This window comes from Chiroxiphia lanceolata, chromosome 6, assembly GCF_009829145.1.
Source record: "Chiroxiphia lanceolata isolate bChiLan1 chromosome 6, bChiLan1.pri, whole genome shotgun sequence".
Taxonomy (NCBI): domain Eukaryota; kingdom Metazoa; phylum Chordata; class Aves; order Passeriformes; family Pipridae; genus Chiroxiphia; species Chiroxiphia lanceolata.
In genome coordinates this window covers 59,002,453-59,018,581 of record NC_045642.1, presented here as the reverse complement: position 1 = coordinate 59,018,581, position 16,129 = coordinate 59,002,453, and the positions used below count along the sequence as shown (strand labels likewise).

The 16,129-nt window shown below is 46.6% G+C and overlaps 1 long non-coding RNA gene across 1 annotated transcript; it reads left to right on the top strand.

Annotated features, from left to right (window-relative positions):
* On the top strand, window positions 1-12,511 carry LOC116788729. Its single transcript, XR_004357748.1, has 4 exons — window positions 1-298; window positions 1,482-1,604; window positions 7,135-7,251; window positions 7,340-12,511. It is a non-coding gene; the product is annotated as an uncharacterized LOC116788729 (long non-coding RNA).
* Window positions 12,512-16,129: the final 3,618 nt, after the last annotated feature.

Sequence of the window (16,129 nt, the reverse complement as noted above, 5' to 3'; positions counted from 1 at the left end):
GGCCTCGAGTCGCGCCAGTGATGGAGAGAGCGTCACCGTCTCCTAGCAGCGCTCCTAGCAACGCTCCTAGCAACCGGGCAACATCTGCTCCCGCTGGACCAATCCGCGCGGGGAACATCTGGGCACCCACCTCCGCGGGCTGCGGCCGGGAGGTGATGCGCTCCTCAGTGGCTGCAGGGACCCGCAGGAGCTGCCACCACCGCCACCACCGCTACCACCACCTCCACCGCCACCACCTCCTCCAGAAGCAGCGAGGGAAGGACGGAGCAGCCCTCCCTCTGGAGCCGGGGCTCGCTGGGTGAGTGGCGCTGAGCCGGGGGAGAGCAAGCTGTGGGGTTGTCCGAGGCAGTGAAGTGGCGCGGGGCTTTGCTGGTGGGATCTGTCCCAGCGGGTTTAGCAGGTGGCTGTTGGCGGGGAGTAAGTTTTGTGTTTGTTTGTGAGCTCTCGGCTTTGCTGCATCCTGGAAGAGGGCAGAGAGCTGAGAGGGAGGCTCATGCACGTCCCGCAGTGCTATGGGCTACGGGCAGAGGTGCTGCTGCTCTGCCGGGCTGTAGCATGCTCTACGAAAGGTCATTTCAATCAGAGTCTTCTTTTTACGGTCAGAGCTGAACTCTGAAAAGTAACCATAGCTCTTCTTTCATTGCCTGTTAATGGTGTCATCTCTGGGATGACACAACTGTCTAAATATAGTTGTCTTATAGCTGCGAGGCATGAATATGCACACATACATGCTCTTTCTTTCTTGCAGGATTTAGACAAGTCTAATTTCATTCATGTGCATAAGAAAGTGTGAGTGTCTCTTCACACACATATGAAAGTGCAGAGTTTAGGTAAACTCCCACATATCTGTGATAATTTTTCCCCCAGAGTAGGAGATATTCTTACATGCCAGATACTTCGCCGAGAAGGCATCAGCCTGGAAGCTGCACTGTATGTCAGGCAAACACTGAAACATGCACCCTGCAATAATTCTGTTGAAGAGAAACGGGAATATGACTTTCCCCGGACCTGTATTGCTCTGCAGGCAGTGTGAGTGTGTATGATAGGAAATTAATGCTACTACTCAATGGTGTTGGTCATAGTAGCCTTTAGCTGTCCTCCGAGGATGACAAGAATTAATAGAGAAAATAATGTGCCAATTTAAGAGGTGGTCAGGGCAGAATTCATGTTCTAGGTCTGGAAATGTCTGGATATTTAGAGGAGCAAGCAGCATTTGCAGCATTTGCTCTGAGAGGATATACCACTGAGGGACTGAAATGTTTTTTCTTAATGTTTTATGATGATGTTTGAAAGGGATTCCAGGAAGCAAGGTCAAAGTTAGAGAATTGGGTGTGACATCAGAACTCTTATTTATTCGTGTTACTAAGCCCTGTGGGGATGCTGAAATAGCACTTTCTTCTCGTGTGGTCCAGCCACTTGCCGTGTTTGTCCTGACTTTGCCACCTGAGCCATGTGTGTTTCTCCTTGATGCACCACCCCAGGTAACCGTTCAGCAGTGCCGTGCTGCCAGAAATGCTCGCTGAGCCCGTGCGAGGGGGAAATCTTACCAGAACTGCTGAGATTATCCCAGAAAGACCCTTTGCAGATTGACTCCGCATCGTCAGGTAACTAACAAGTTTGCAGACTTCAGATGGTCGGGCTGAGTGAGGGAATTTACTGGGATTAGTGTTGAAAGGGGGCGAACCTGGAATTATTATTTTGTTCTATTGATAAAAGCAGTGGGACTGTAGGAATCGAGACAGGAATAGTCACTCAGCCATTAAGTCTCGTGCCTTCATGCCCTCGTGAGAGCTATTCAGATGCTTGTGCCTTGTACACACGTGTGCCGAGGGAGAATCTGCAATTAGGGAGATCTGCAAAGCAATTAGCCAACTAAAAGGTAGTTTTAAAGGGCAAAGCCAGCAGACAACAGTACGGCTGTGGGTCCCCACCTTTCCGTGAGTCAATGAAAAGGGGCTTACTCTGTCTGAGAGAGGGATAAGGCTCGATACGCTGGAAGGACTACAATCGATTGGCAGTCCGTGTGAAATCCTAGGGCTGGCATGTGTTTTCGATCCACATGTTCATCTGCCTGTGGTCTGGTAGCTTTGCATTATCAACTGGGAATCCCACAGTGGGACCAGCTGCTTATGCTTCCCCTGAAGAGGGGGAAAAGCTGCAGCAGAGCATGCGAAATCAGAGGCAGGTTTCAGCTGAGCACCCCCTAATTGCAAGTGCTCGGAAGGTTAGAGACGAGGGAATTTATCACGGCAGTTTGACAGCAGTCGCAAGGACATGATGATACGTCCTGCCATGTCCCAGTCACATCTCCCGCCAATAAATAAAGGCCAATTTCTGTGTGCTCAGAAGCCTGAGGTTTTCTATTTGTGCATGCAAGAGATGCTCAGAAATGGTTTCCGTCTCAGCTAGCTTTAGCTTGTATATTGATTACACTCCTTAGGCTGCGATAGGAACCCTGCAGGGCACCGGCACATTTGAGTCACCACCTCCGTGCGCAGCGGCGGCAGGTCTGGCTCGGCCAGCCGGCTCTGTGCTTACCCCCTGCAGATGTCTGCATCAACACCAAATAGTATCGACTTGTACAACCCCTTTCACTGCAGCACTGAGCAGGCAGGGATGAATTTTCTTCCAGAGAAAAGGTAGGGGAGGTGGAGGCACAGGCAGGTGTGGGGATGCTCCCAAGGGCTCACGTGCAAGTTCTGGGACAGAGCTGCTGTGCAAACGGGCTTCCAGATTCCTCTCCATTGCCTGAGATGAAAAAGCACGAGATTTGATTGTTTTTTTCCTGGCTGCTCAATCATTTATTAAACTCTGTCTTAGCTCCTGTCTCGGCAAGGTTGCAGCCCTGTGGAAATCACCCAGCACTAATTCGTGCCAAAGAGGGGTTCCTGTCACTGGGGCAATGCAGGAGTACAGGGGCCAGATGAAGTAAATTTCTTGCAATTTGCAGTTCAACTGGGAAGTTGCCATGCTATAAATCTATTTCCAACCCAATTTAGATAAGATAACCCTCTGTCCAAACATGCCTAATAACTCTGTGAGTACCACGCCATCGAGCACCATAATTATTCCCTGAGAAACAAATAGGAACGGACATATTCTGCTCTTTTGAAAGTACAATTAAAGCCCCTGCGAAGCTGTGTTTGAGAGCTCCGAAGCTCGAGACAGAGGCGCCTATTCCGTCCTCACTGCCGCGCATGGGATTTATATTTCAAACTTCCATTAGCGCTAATGGCAGCTGCAGCCGCCGTGCTCCGATGTGCTGATGCGCCGCGCATGCAGAGCAGGCACGGCATCGGCGGGGTGTAAACACCGGGCAGAGTGAGCAGCAGCGCCTGCCCTGGGGCTCCCGAGCCCTCGGCAGCGCTTCCCGCTGTTGCAAATTGCACCGAGCCGTTGGTGAGCAGCAGAGGGCTCGCGGCTGAACGCTGCCGGGACGCTGAATGCGCTTTTCCAAGGTTCGTCCAGGCTGGAAGGACAAAGCCCAGGCTCAGGACTCAGCGCTCCGCTGGTTAGTCTCCCCGCGGGGAAATTTGGCCCCGTGCCTTGACTTGTGGTGTAGCGCTGAGAGAAAACGTAATGTGATTAAGATGTATCTGTCTCTGAGCTTGAGTGAGGCAGAGGCAGTGACTCATACCACCTTGCTGTAGCTGTCAAAACACTTGGCTCGCGAGAATAGCCTTCTACACAAAAAGCACTGATTCAATATGTTTATATTTAAACAAAACACTAAGGGTCTGATTCACTGCGGCATTACTACAGCCTATAACCCCAGCCAAGCAGCTCCCAGGCACGCACAGAGCCAGTGCACGCTGACTTTCAATAAGTGTTAGAGAAAGGCTTGGTCCTTGAGAGCATCCTGCGGGGAGAGGGGCCCCTGGAAGGCTTTAGCATCCGTGCTGGTGTTGAGGGCACAGTGCAAGGCACAGTGCATGCTCTCATTCCCTGCACCTGCAGACAGGTGTGTGGGCATCACCAGCAGCCACAAAACATGATGATGACAATGAGATAGGTGGTGGGATGGTAGCTACACTGAGCACAAAAGCAGACCTCAAACTTCTGTGGAGCAGCCCTGGGATGGGACTTGTTTGGCTTCAGCTCACTTTCTCACCCTATAGCTGCAGCTGTGCAGGCAGCACCCCTTCCCTCCCGGAGAGAGGAAGGTAGCAGCTGAGCTGGTGTGGGGAAATGAGTCCCCCAGGCGCTGCAGATTTGGAACTGCTGAGATTTGCTAACAGCTGGTGTGTTGTCAAGCGGCTTGAGGGTACTTTGCTCCTAGAGTGTAGTCTTTCATTTAAAAGCGGGAACACATTTAAAGCCAAACTTACAGCCTAGAGATGCTCTTGGTGTTTGCTTGGTTGTTGTTTCCCTTCCTTGCTCCTAAAACAAGATGGGGGGGGGGGGTGTTACAACTCTGCTGCTTTAGCTTATGTAAGGTCTTTAGGAGTTTAAATACAGTCAACCACTTTGCACTCAGTGGGTACATCCCAGGCTGGTGCTGAACATAACCCCACAAAAGGGGTGCCAGTTGGATGCTCAATGAACTCACTGCCAGGATGGTCATATGTATCCCTCAGCAAAATACAATTTTTCCGTCTGTGCCTGCCAGCCAGCAGCAGACCCCATCCCGTGCGTGTGCTTAAACACAGCCTTCCTCACTCTCTCCCTCCCTTCCTCCCAGGGTCAGGGTGCCAGTGCTCCTTCCTTTGTCCCTGTTCTCTGCTCCTTGCTGGTATCCACAGGACCACCTGTGCTAAGGAGATGCTGAGTTTCACAGTCACCCTCCATTCTCTGGGGCAGGGAGAGAAATTCCTGTGGCATGGAGCAGCAAAGCAGAGGTTTGTACGGAGCTAGTGGAGCTGCGGAACTGAGCCACGGTGCTCTGTGCACTGTGATTGTCTGTGCTACCCCTGCACTCAGGCTGATTTTCTGTTTATGCTTCACACTGGCAGTACTAGGGCCATGCTCCCAGCTTTTTCCCTGAAAAAGTCTAGGGAGCAAGTTAGAGCACTTAGAGTCTTGGTTTGAGGGAAAGGATGGGTCCATGGTTGAGTCATCTACCTGTGTGCTGGGTTTGGCTCCTTTCCCAGCCCCGACAGCCTGGGTGGCTACAGGACTGTCACTTCATCTGTCTATACCTTTGTCTGTCTCACAGAAGTGTGAGGAAAACTGTAGAATTCTCCCATCCCATGGCACTGGGAGATAAATGCATTTGTTGTTGTGCTCAGATAAGACAGCAGTGGGGTTTCCACCTAGGAGAACATAATATCAGCGTAATTAAATGTCCAGGCTGTCAGGGCTCTGGTGTAACTCAAATAGTGGAATAAAACCTGCAAGCAGTGAAGGTTGCTGCATATGAATTTAAACCAGTGTTGGCAGCTGCTCAATGCCAATGGAATGGTGAAGACCACAACTGTGTCCTTGCCCTGGAGAGCTGAGGTGGATGCAGGGAGCATCCCTGGTGTATGTGGTTGTCCAGGGTGATGAGAATGTAGTGTTGTTCCACTGCAAGAGCAATAGTCCGTCACCCAGAGAAATGCTGCTGTTTTGTTCAATCTATTTTGAGATGGGTTCCAGAGCAGGGCTGAGGGGTCTCCACTCCAAATGGGCTGTTAATCCACCAGTCAGGAGTTTTCTGTAAAGATTTGTAACATACTTTATGAGAAACCTCTCTCCTCATGGACTTGAAATTCAGTGAGAAAGCATAAGAAGAGTCTCGTGTGAGGGAATTTCTTCTTCAGCCCCTTCTTGTGGGTTTTTGATGTAGAGGAAGGAAGGAAGGAAGAGCACATTGATCCTTCCTGCTAGTGAAGGAGAGATTCTGTCAGTCCTTGAAATGGTTGTGTGGGTATCTTATTACTCCCACCTGCAGCTATGACTCAAGGAGTCCTTCATGCCCCATGGCAGGATCCTTCTAATGATGTGAGATCTGTGTTCTAGCTGTGCAATATCCTTTGGCTTTTTTGCTGTGACAGGGAAGCTGTCCAGAACCAAATCCTTTATTTTCTCTGAAAAGTTTCAAATGCTGCCATAAGGAGATCTCAATTTGGGGAAGAAAATATCTCCTATAGGACCTGACTTTGAGTTATTCTATGAAGTGGGTCTGGATACTTTCCCTGAATTGACTTTAGATATCAACGTAATAAGTTTTAAAAAATGGTACATTTAAAAGTAAACAACAGAATTTTCTTATAAAAGAGAGAGAGTGGGAATTGATGCCTCTCGCAAGTGCACATGCCCCCTCTTATTGTCTGGTCAATAGCAAAGCAAAGACCAATCCTGGCTCTCACAGGGACCCAGTGTTCACCAGACTGAGTACCACTGGAGTTATGGACTTCATTAAGATGCTGAATTAACACCATGACACATTTCTATAGAGATGAGAGAGCTCAGAACAGCCAGCCAGGCCTGCCTACAGGAGCACAGGGTGCCCTAGTCCTCTGCAGGGCTCTGCTGTGGGGAACCAGACCTCCACTGGGATCTTTTCACTGGACAAAAGAAAAGCCCAGTAGTTCCTTCTCTTAGTCCAAAGGTTGAGCCTTCATCCTCTGTGCCCTGAAAAGCTGAAGCAACACAGAGAACAAACCAACTCCATCACCCCCCCACTGAACTGAGGCTCTGCTGCTTCTCTGAGACGACACTACCATCTAGTGAATATGCTCTGTATCGGTTTTCCAGGGAAACCACGGAGCTTCTGTGGATGGTGTGTGGAAATCAAAACCTTGGCCTGCACACCCCACAGCCTGGCACATGATCCTGTCCTGCAGACGGATGGTCCCATCCCAGTCACTCCTTATGGTGACCTTCCCCCCTTGGGCATCTCTCACCTGCTCCGTGATGCTCTGGCTGGCCAGGACAGCCCATTTGGCCTGTGCCTGGTGCTGTGGTGGTCAGTCCAGAGAGGGGCTTGCTGTGCTGATAAGCCTCAGGGTGGGTGTTTCAGAAATGCCTTCACATTTGCCAGCCTCTCAGTTGTTTTTCCAGTGTGTTGAAGGCGGCAGGTCGAGGCTGAGTGTCGCCCCGGCTGCATCCCCCCTCCGGACCCCTCCTTCCCCTGCACGCCCCAGACTGTGATGTTACAGCCACCAGAGTAGCAAGCAGTACTGACCTTCTTTTTCTTCTTCTTTTGTGCAGAGCTGGTCTGATCAGGGCCTACCAAAGACATTAACGACGTCGAAAGTAGCCTACTTTAAGAGAAAATATGCAGAAGAAGAACATTTACATCAAGATTACCATGAGTATTGTCCAAAAGTGAGTATCTCTCTGATTCCAGAACCCATCCTCCCCCAGTTTCACTCCTTGCTGCTAAAGACCCATTCACTTACTCTTTACTCCCCAGCACTTGATATTACCAGAGGACCGGACTTGTATCCTAAAACTATCCCTCCAGAAACTCCGCTTCCTGGACGACCCCGAAGCCTATCTCCGTAGGTCTGTATTAATTAACAATCTGTTGAGGAAGATTCACCTAGAGACAGAGAGGGAGAGCTATGAATACTTTAAGGAGGCTCCGTGCTATAGGACTGCTTACTCTGACGCACGAAAACGGCTGAAGTTTATGGTGCAGGAGTGCTGTTCCCAGTCGCTCTATTATGAAGAGCTGCACTCGTATCGCATCGTGCCTTACTCTGCAGAGAACGCCGTTTACGGAATGGGCTACACGGGCAGCCACCTGGAGCAAAATTCTCAGTTGCTTATTTATAAAATGAATTAAAAGTAGCTGTTAGACCCACTGATGTTTGTTTCTGAATGCTTGAACTGCTTACTGAGGTGTTAAGGTGAGGCACTAATTGCAGATCAAAGGCGGATGCCTTGGGAGCTGAGTGGAAGGTACTTTGGATAATGCTCTGCAGCCCCCGCTGTTAAACCCCCCGGTTGTGAAGTACCTTGCTGTACACAGAGAGCTGGTGCAATACGGAGGTCCTTACCCGCAGAGACTGCGTGCAGCGCGCTTTGTAGAAACAAAGCTGCATTTTTAAGTTCCCTGTGTGTAGATACAGATGTTCCAAATCACTTTTACAGCTAAATTATGCCATCCCTGGTGAAAGGGGAACTGCCCAAAGCAGTGGAGTAGTCTAACAGTGAGGAGTAAAACACAAGTTATCTACTGTAAAGGTATGGATAGAAAGTTTGTTTGAGAAATGCTTTGACCATGAAGGAGTCAGTGCCAAAGGAATCAGCCTTTAGTTTAGGATTTTCAGAGACTGAACTCGCTTGCTACTTACAAGACACTCTACACCGAGATTTGCAAGGGTTTGTGGGTTGTTTTTTTTTTAAATAATTGCATTCACCTTTTACTTATATTATCTCTTAGCTGGTATCTACTGTGCTATTTTAATAAGAACCAGAATGACTCACAGGAAAGATTGTTTCTTCAGCGCATCATTGGTGTTCCCTTAACTTCATTTGCCTCTTTCCCTAGCTGTTTCCCTGATACTTCTTTGCATGCTAATTTGCTGTTTGGCCCGAGGTTCACACTGGTGCTAGGGAATAGACAGCAATTTCTTTTTATGTGGAATATAAAAGGCAGAAAAGCAATGATAACCCTCGTAGATAGAGAATGAATGTATCTGACAGATGCTGATAAGACCTCAGAGGTTCTGATGAAACTGCTCAGCATTAGTAATAATGTTTCAGGTTAAGTGAAATGTCTAATTTCAATCTGGGAATTAACTTTAGGAGATGTAAATATATATTTCACAAGCTACGACATGCGAGATGTTCAGCAAATGGAATGACTACAAGTGGAAAGTTTTATAGCTGCCAAAGCTACGTCATGAAAATACCAAAGAGTAACACAAGGGAAAAGATGATGCTCCAGCAATGGGGTCAAAAGCAAAGATTGCACTATAATCTGGGGAAATGTGATTAATGAGCCTGTAAATTAGCTGTTAGCGATACACCTGCAGTTCACCCACCGGTGACCTGCATCCCAGAATTGCTGAACAAATATACAAGATGATTCAAAGCCTGACAAAGTCCTGCAGGTCTGTTGGCTTACAGCAAAGAAACTGGCTTTGCCTCGCTGGCTATCACCACTTTAAAGCTTTAAAGCAAAGTAAATAATACCGCACACTCAGCTGGAGGCAGATATACATATATATATATATATATATATAAAAGAAACTAATTTTTTTTATTATTATTTTGAAAGGCTTTGCTCGTGCAGATGTGGCTGATGCTATTTCTGAAGCATTATACGGTATGAACAAATACCATGGCTTGCCAGGAACGTGCTTTGTGTCAGCTTCCTCCTGTCACCCTGCTTAGAGCATCCTAGTCGTGTGAGTTGCACATATCATCACAGCTCTCAGGCACGTGTTAGTGCAGGAGAAAAGGCAGGAAGGCAAAAGCAAGAGGTGTGAAGAACAAAGTCAACTCTGATATCAGTGGTTAGAAGCCGGTAGAGGTATAAGAGATAGAAGAAAGCAGTAAAATCCAGATTTTTTTTTTTTAAATAATAATAAAAAAAGGGCAGCAGTGCAATTCAAAACAAGGATAACCTGCAAACTGGAGAACATAAACAGCGCAGATATTGTGGGAAGGCTGGAAAAACAGGGCTGTGCTGTTTGGGAGGTGCTGTTAGTCATGATGAATGTTCAGGTTTTAGTTTTTATTTTGAGACGAGGCATATTTACTTGTCTTGTAAAAGAGGATGTCTTTAAATCCTTGGTCAGTACAATTCAGCATCGGAGCTGCCTGGCTATGTGTGGTTCATTCCTGCCTCCCCTGGGCTTGCAGCAGCCCCAGATCATGTGAATGGTTAAGCTTTCATTTGGTGTGGTTTGAGAAATCTCCAGTTGAAGGCGGCCGTGCCCACCTCAACAGGGGGCTGAGAGAGGCCAGGCTAATGATCAGGTGTGTGGAACAGCCCCAGTACCACCAGTAAGAGCTGGCAGAGAAGCCCATCTGCTGCGTGGGCTGTGGGCTGGCGAGAGGAAGGCTGTTGTGAGAGGTGCCATTATCCCCCAGGGAGCTCTCTGGCCTCTGGGGGCACCTCACACGCCTCGTGCTGCCTTTAGGGCTGGGATAGTGGCAGAGGAAAATTGCTCCTGTCTTCTGATTTTTCAAACCATGTAATTTTCCACTCCGAATTGATCTGATTTATGCATTTTTTTCTCTTCATGTCCATTTCACTTGAATTCATAATGATCTAGCAGCTACATGAAATGCTAAAACGCTTCTTTTCTCTCACTGACTGACTTTATTATATTGGTGGGATGGTTCTGACTTGGATAAATAAAAAGTTTAACTTAAAATTAGTAATGTTTCAATGAAAGGAAAAAAGCTCAGTAGGATCAAAGTCTTTAACCTCACTTGAAAAAAAAAAACAACTGGCCCTGTCAGATTCATCTTTGAAAAGGTACTTTACCTGCTGGAAGAGGCAGATACTTTCTTGCCTATTGAAAGCTTCTCTGATGAGGTGTTAAAATACCTGAACACATATAATAGACAAAAAATCTGCATCAGATCACAAAACTCCTAGGACAAAGGATGATACTTTACTCTTGTTTCTCTCATGTGTTGTTTTCTTGAACAAAAGATATTGTTCAATTTCTTAACTTTTACTTGCTCTCGGAGCTGTTCAAATGGATTATTTCTTTCTAGAGAAAAAATTGGTTTTGTTTGGTTGACTTATTGATATTAAATTGAATCAAAGGTCTCCAATTCTAAATGGTTTTAGTCTACTTTAGTTTTTACTGCCTTCCACTTTGCCCAGTGATTGGTCCTGTTGAAAAGTGAATTTGAAAGATTCTACTTTAGTGCTTAAAAAACATAGTTTATGGGGTGATAAAGAAGTACAGAGGTGCAATAACATTGCAAGTGACTCCCAAAATATTTAATTGTACAGCTTTTGAACCGTATACTGATTTTAACATTTAGTTCCCAAGTTACTGGGTACCAGCACTTTAATACAGCTACATACAGTGATTTTTCTTTATGGGGTATGTAGCTACAATTCAGCTCTTCTGGCTTCTGATGTGTGAATCTATCTGTAGGTGGTCAAATTTCAGTTATATATATATATATATATATATATACGTTCTATTATGACTGTGTTAGGAACTCCTACATATGGGCTATGTTTGCACTGGATGTAAAGAAAGTCCTTCCTTCCCTTTGACTCAGTTGCCTTGGAGATAGAATATTCATCGGAGAGAATATAAATGAGCTGGGTGACAAGGACAGACTTGGTGATGAGAGCTGATCATTTAGAAAATGACTGACTTAGGACGATTCATTTTCACCTTGGAATAGCAGCACACTGGGCTGTAATTAGTGTTTCTGTGAGTTAAGTTTTCTTTGTGTTGCTTTTCCCTACCTGACTGGACATGTTGATTGATAGTGGGGTGGCTCCGTGGCAGGCACAGTGTGGGTGTCATGTCTCTGCCTGTACAACCCAGTGATGAACCCCAACATATTGCTTGAGCAACTTGGTCTAGTGGAAGGTTCCCTGCCTACGGTAGGGGTGTTGGAACTGGATGGTCTTTAAGGTCTCTTCCAACCCAAACCATTCCACGATTCTATGATATTAGAGCCCTGATCCTGTAAATGCTTCAGTTATCATCCAGTGTCCTTGCACAGACCCTCTTGCCTAAGCCCAAGAGGCTCCTCGTGTGCTTGATGCTCAGCATGTCTATGAGCCTGTGCAGGGCTGGGGCTGCTGGTTCTCCTCAACTGCCTCATTATCAGTGAAAATGATTATTGAGCTGCCGCTTGAATTCTTGACTACATTTATATTGCACTGTAAATTGAACTTTCGTTTTCAATGAATGTGTTGAGTATATGGACTATTGTGCCTTAAAGTCCCATCCTCATGCGAGCCTTTGTAAATGTTCTGTAAATCTGCAAACCGTCTATCGCTGATGACTCTGTGCACTCTATACAGATCTGATTTGGTACTTGGCAGGACCTTGGGAAACCCAACCCTGGCCTCAGTTTACCGTGAACACAGAGGGGATATGCCAATTCCCTCTCCTCTTCTTTTTTTTTTTTTTTTTTTTTCTTTCAGATTGCTTTCCTCTTCGCTGTTCATGAAATTCTGTTTTTCTGGTTTCTGTCACAGCTGGGTTCTGGGTCACCTACAGCACCAGGAGCCCCTTGCAGGAACTCAGAAAGTTGTAAAAAAAGTTGTCTCCAGCTTTTAAATGCCACCTGTGGGCGTGCTCTCAGGAGGGAATCACAGCTGTATATAACAACTGTGGCAGGTGTTGTCAAGTATATCATCATATATTTGACATGATTAACAGAGCAGAAAAGGGAACACCTATTTCTATTGAAACGCATGAGCCTGCATAATGTTAAATACATGGTGATTATGCACCAAGTAATTGGAATAACACCTACTGGTTCTGTAACAAAAAACAGCTTTTTAATGTTTAAAATTACCTGGGACCTGATTGAAGGTTTTTATGAAATTGTTTTCTAAAGTGAATAGTAGAAAAATGTATATGTATTTTAAATATACGTATGATGTGCATGTTATTAATAAAGATCTATTTCTATTGAACAAGATGGACTCTTGTTGAATGTATGTGGTTTGGTTTAGAAGTTAACATGTAATGTTACTAAATAAAGGTTTCTAACACGATTAATCCCCTGAAAAATTTATAAGCTGCAGATTCTTTAAGGATGAACCTGGGGCTACTCCTCTGGATGCTCTGCAAACCCTGGTAATAACTTGTCCTGTCCTGATCCCACTGTTTGCATCCCAACTTGCCTATGGCCTTACAAAGCCCTTCCTCTTTTCCTTGTTTATTTATTTAATTTAAAAATCTACAAGAAACCATTTTCTAATGGTATTCTGCGGGGCATCTTCCAGATGCTGTCAAAGGGTGAAAGAAAAAAATAGTTAACTATTAAAGCAGTTCAGGAAAATGGTATTTTTTTACTAAAAGTCCTGAATATAATGGAAAGATCACCATCTTCCTCCTCCTCCTCAGGGATTTTCTTTAGAATTGTTTTCTTGAAGAAGCTGAAATGAAACACTGAAAATATTCAAGAGATACTGAAAAGGAGAAATATTTACAAAAGGAACTTTCCCCTGTGGGCAGGAGCCTCTTGAAGCAATCACAGGGAGACATTTTCCAGGGCCAGGTGCATCAGCTCCCATCTCCAGCCAGGACTTGGGTACCACTTGGGGCTGCAGGTCCAAGTTTCTTAAGGGCAAAACTTTGCAACCAGGTGCCATAGGCACAGCAGTACACCAGTCACCTCCTATGATGGTGTTGCATTAGGAGACAACAGCTGGGTGTTGTCAACCTGAGGACAGCTCTGAAATCACTGATCCTGAGTCCCCTACATACCTCATCTGGATGTAGTATTACCAGGATTAGCAGCCACCACCCAAATCCTGAGATGTTTCCTATCTCTGAACCACTCTTCTTTTAAACCAAAGAACCATACCTCAACCTTGGCATGGGGACGTGCATGACTTAGAGGAATGGGCTTCTTGCTTCATGCCAGCAAGTTTAGTCTGTTTTCTCCCCATATTGTGTGTTAATGACCAAGAGTCTCTGGAGTGACATATCCCTGTCACAGAGAAATATATTCAAATGGGCAAAATTCCTCCTAGATCCTTGGTGGGAGCAGCCACCTCTGAGGATTCACCACACTGGTAGGAGATACTGGGCCTTGCTTGGTTCAACTACGGAAAGAACTGCTTTAGTGTGGAAATAAAAGACAGTGGAGCAGCTTCACACCTCCCAGCACAGACATACCATGTTGTCCAACATGTGCAAGTACTTTCCCACTGTGGGTATTTTCAAAGTCCAGTGAATCATCCTGCTACAAGGCAAATTCAGCTGCAGACTGAAGGTAGGGTGTTCTATGCCAATTATTCTGCTGCTAAAGGAGGTGGTGAAAGCACCATGACCAGACCACCGTGGGCTTGCTTTGCTCTCAGCTGTATTTTCTTATTTAGCTCTTTACAGCCATTTGCAGCCACTTTGAACCGAAGCGGCTTTTGGGCTGTCCTACCTTGGCACTGCCAGCCCAGACTCATGGAACAGCTGGCACAGGACCTAGGGAATCCATCTGAGACCTGTAACTCACCATTACATCCCACACTCCGTGCATTTCAGGGCTTAATTAATTCAGGCCCTAAGCTAAGCAGTGCTGACGGTCAAACTAGGTGATGCTTTGAGGTCCTGGCTGCAGAGTGCTGCAGAGCCCTGCAGCATCCCAGCTCTCCCAGTCCAGCAGGGAGTCCTGCTCTGCCTTGCTGATGTGCCGTTGATGGGAAATTATCCCCACTTGGGCTGAGCGGTGCCAAATTGTAGCTCTTACTGGTGGAAGGTGGCTTTTCCTGACACAAACTGCTTAGTGGAAATCGTTGCCAATTTGCTGCAAGGAGGTTTGTGTGTAACATCTGCTGTCAGGGTAGAGGAAGGATGGCTGGAAAGGTAAAGGTCTTTCTCCCTTGAAGGTGCCAGAATCCTCTGATCGTAGTGGGGAGCTGTTATTGCTCTCCCATGTTGTCCTTTGAAGCTCAGGACCAGGCAGACATTTCAGGTCCTGCATGGCCAGTTCTAGAGGGTGATGCCCCACCACAACTGCAGCCTTTGGCTCATGGAATCAGTGTTGTTCCTGATGATCCCAATGAGTTGGGCCCTTTTCTTATAGCATTAAGGTAAGTAGCTATTTTTCTGCAAAATTTTGAGTCTAAGCCCAGTGGGCACCTTGGTACCTTTTGGGGGCACAGGTCCATATGCAGATAGCTGAGGTGAAGACATGTCTGCTCTGGAGGAGAACCAGAGGCTGTCTCTGGTTGCTGCATAGACAGGTGGGCTGCAGAATGGAAAGGCTGTTGTGGTAGCACTTGAATTAGAACAAAAAAAATCTGTGCTGGAAGAGGTGGAAGGTCTCAGCTCTCAGGAGCCTTGCACTTGCTACCAAGGAGTTACTCTCCTTCTGGAATTGTTTTACCTTTTGTGTCTTGGGAGATGGGTCTGAGTGAAGCAGTGACCAGGGGCTGATGGACCAGCTCAACAGTGTCTGCTCTAGTTCCACTTGAGATAAAATCATCAGTGCTGTGAGCGTTGGAAGGGAGACTTACCACGAGGCTGAAAAAGCTCACATGCATCTTGCATTTGCAGTTCTCAAGGCTGGGATCACCTGGAAAGTGAGGGCAAGCTGCAGCTAACAAGGGGCAATAGTAAGTCAAATGGTGATACCCCTGGTGACTGAGTCAACCCTGCAGCACATCTTGTCCTTCCTACTCCTCCCGAGGGGTGCAGGGCAGGCTTTGTGCCTGAAGATGGCACTGCTGTACTGAAGGATTTCAGGAAAATTGCTGTGATGGAGCTGCACGTAAAACCAGAGCTGTTGAGGCGAGCTCAGGGATGGGTGCAGCTGTTGGCGCTGTCTGGGTCTGAACTCGAAGGACCCCGTTTCCCATGACAGCAGCCCCAAACCAAGGCTCTCTCTGTACCTGTTTGAAATATTATTTTGAGTTTTTCATTAGTGTTCCTAGCATTTGTCCCCTGACAGTGTCCAAATCTTGCTAGTTTGGTTTAAACTCTCTCCTCTGCTCTCTTAAGAAGTTGTAGGGTGTGTATTGGTTACTGAGTTCTACAGAGGTCTGATGGGAGCATGACAAAATGCAAGGAGCTGCTCTGAGTTATTCATGAAGGATGATTCCTTTCTTGTCCTGATGGTAAGAAGGCGGATGGGAGTGTGACCCAGGCTCTGCCCAGGTGCTCATTTCAAGTAAAACAGGGGTGGTCAGAGCCACAAGGTGTAAACGAAGTTGTCTTTCCTGTGCTCATGTCCTGCTCCCTCTCTCCTCTCTTCTCGAAAAATTTAAGTAGCAGCAAATAATCCCTATGTTGTGCAGGTAAGAATTAGACCATAGAGTGATAGAATGATGACCCCCACTGGCCCCTGGATGCCCAAGATGTCCCAGATCTATTGTCTGACCATCAACACTGGCTCTGTTTCATTGCAAAGGTGATGGGAGACTGATTGCAATCAGGTTGAAGTGGCAGTGATGTCTTCTAGGGATCGTGAACATGAAGTAGCCTAAAGGCAGCATCCAACCTGAGCTTGGTGGTTTGGGCATTACCTGCATGGCAAGAGACCAAGCAGGCAGGGTTGGGACTGAATTAGGATGGAAGGGTGTCCTGAT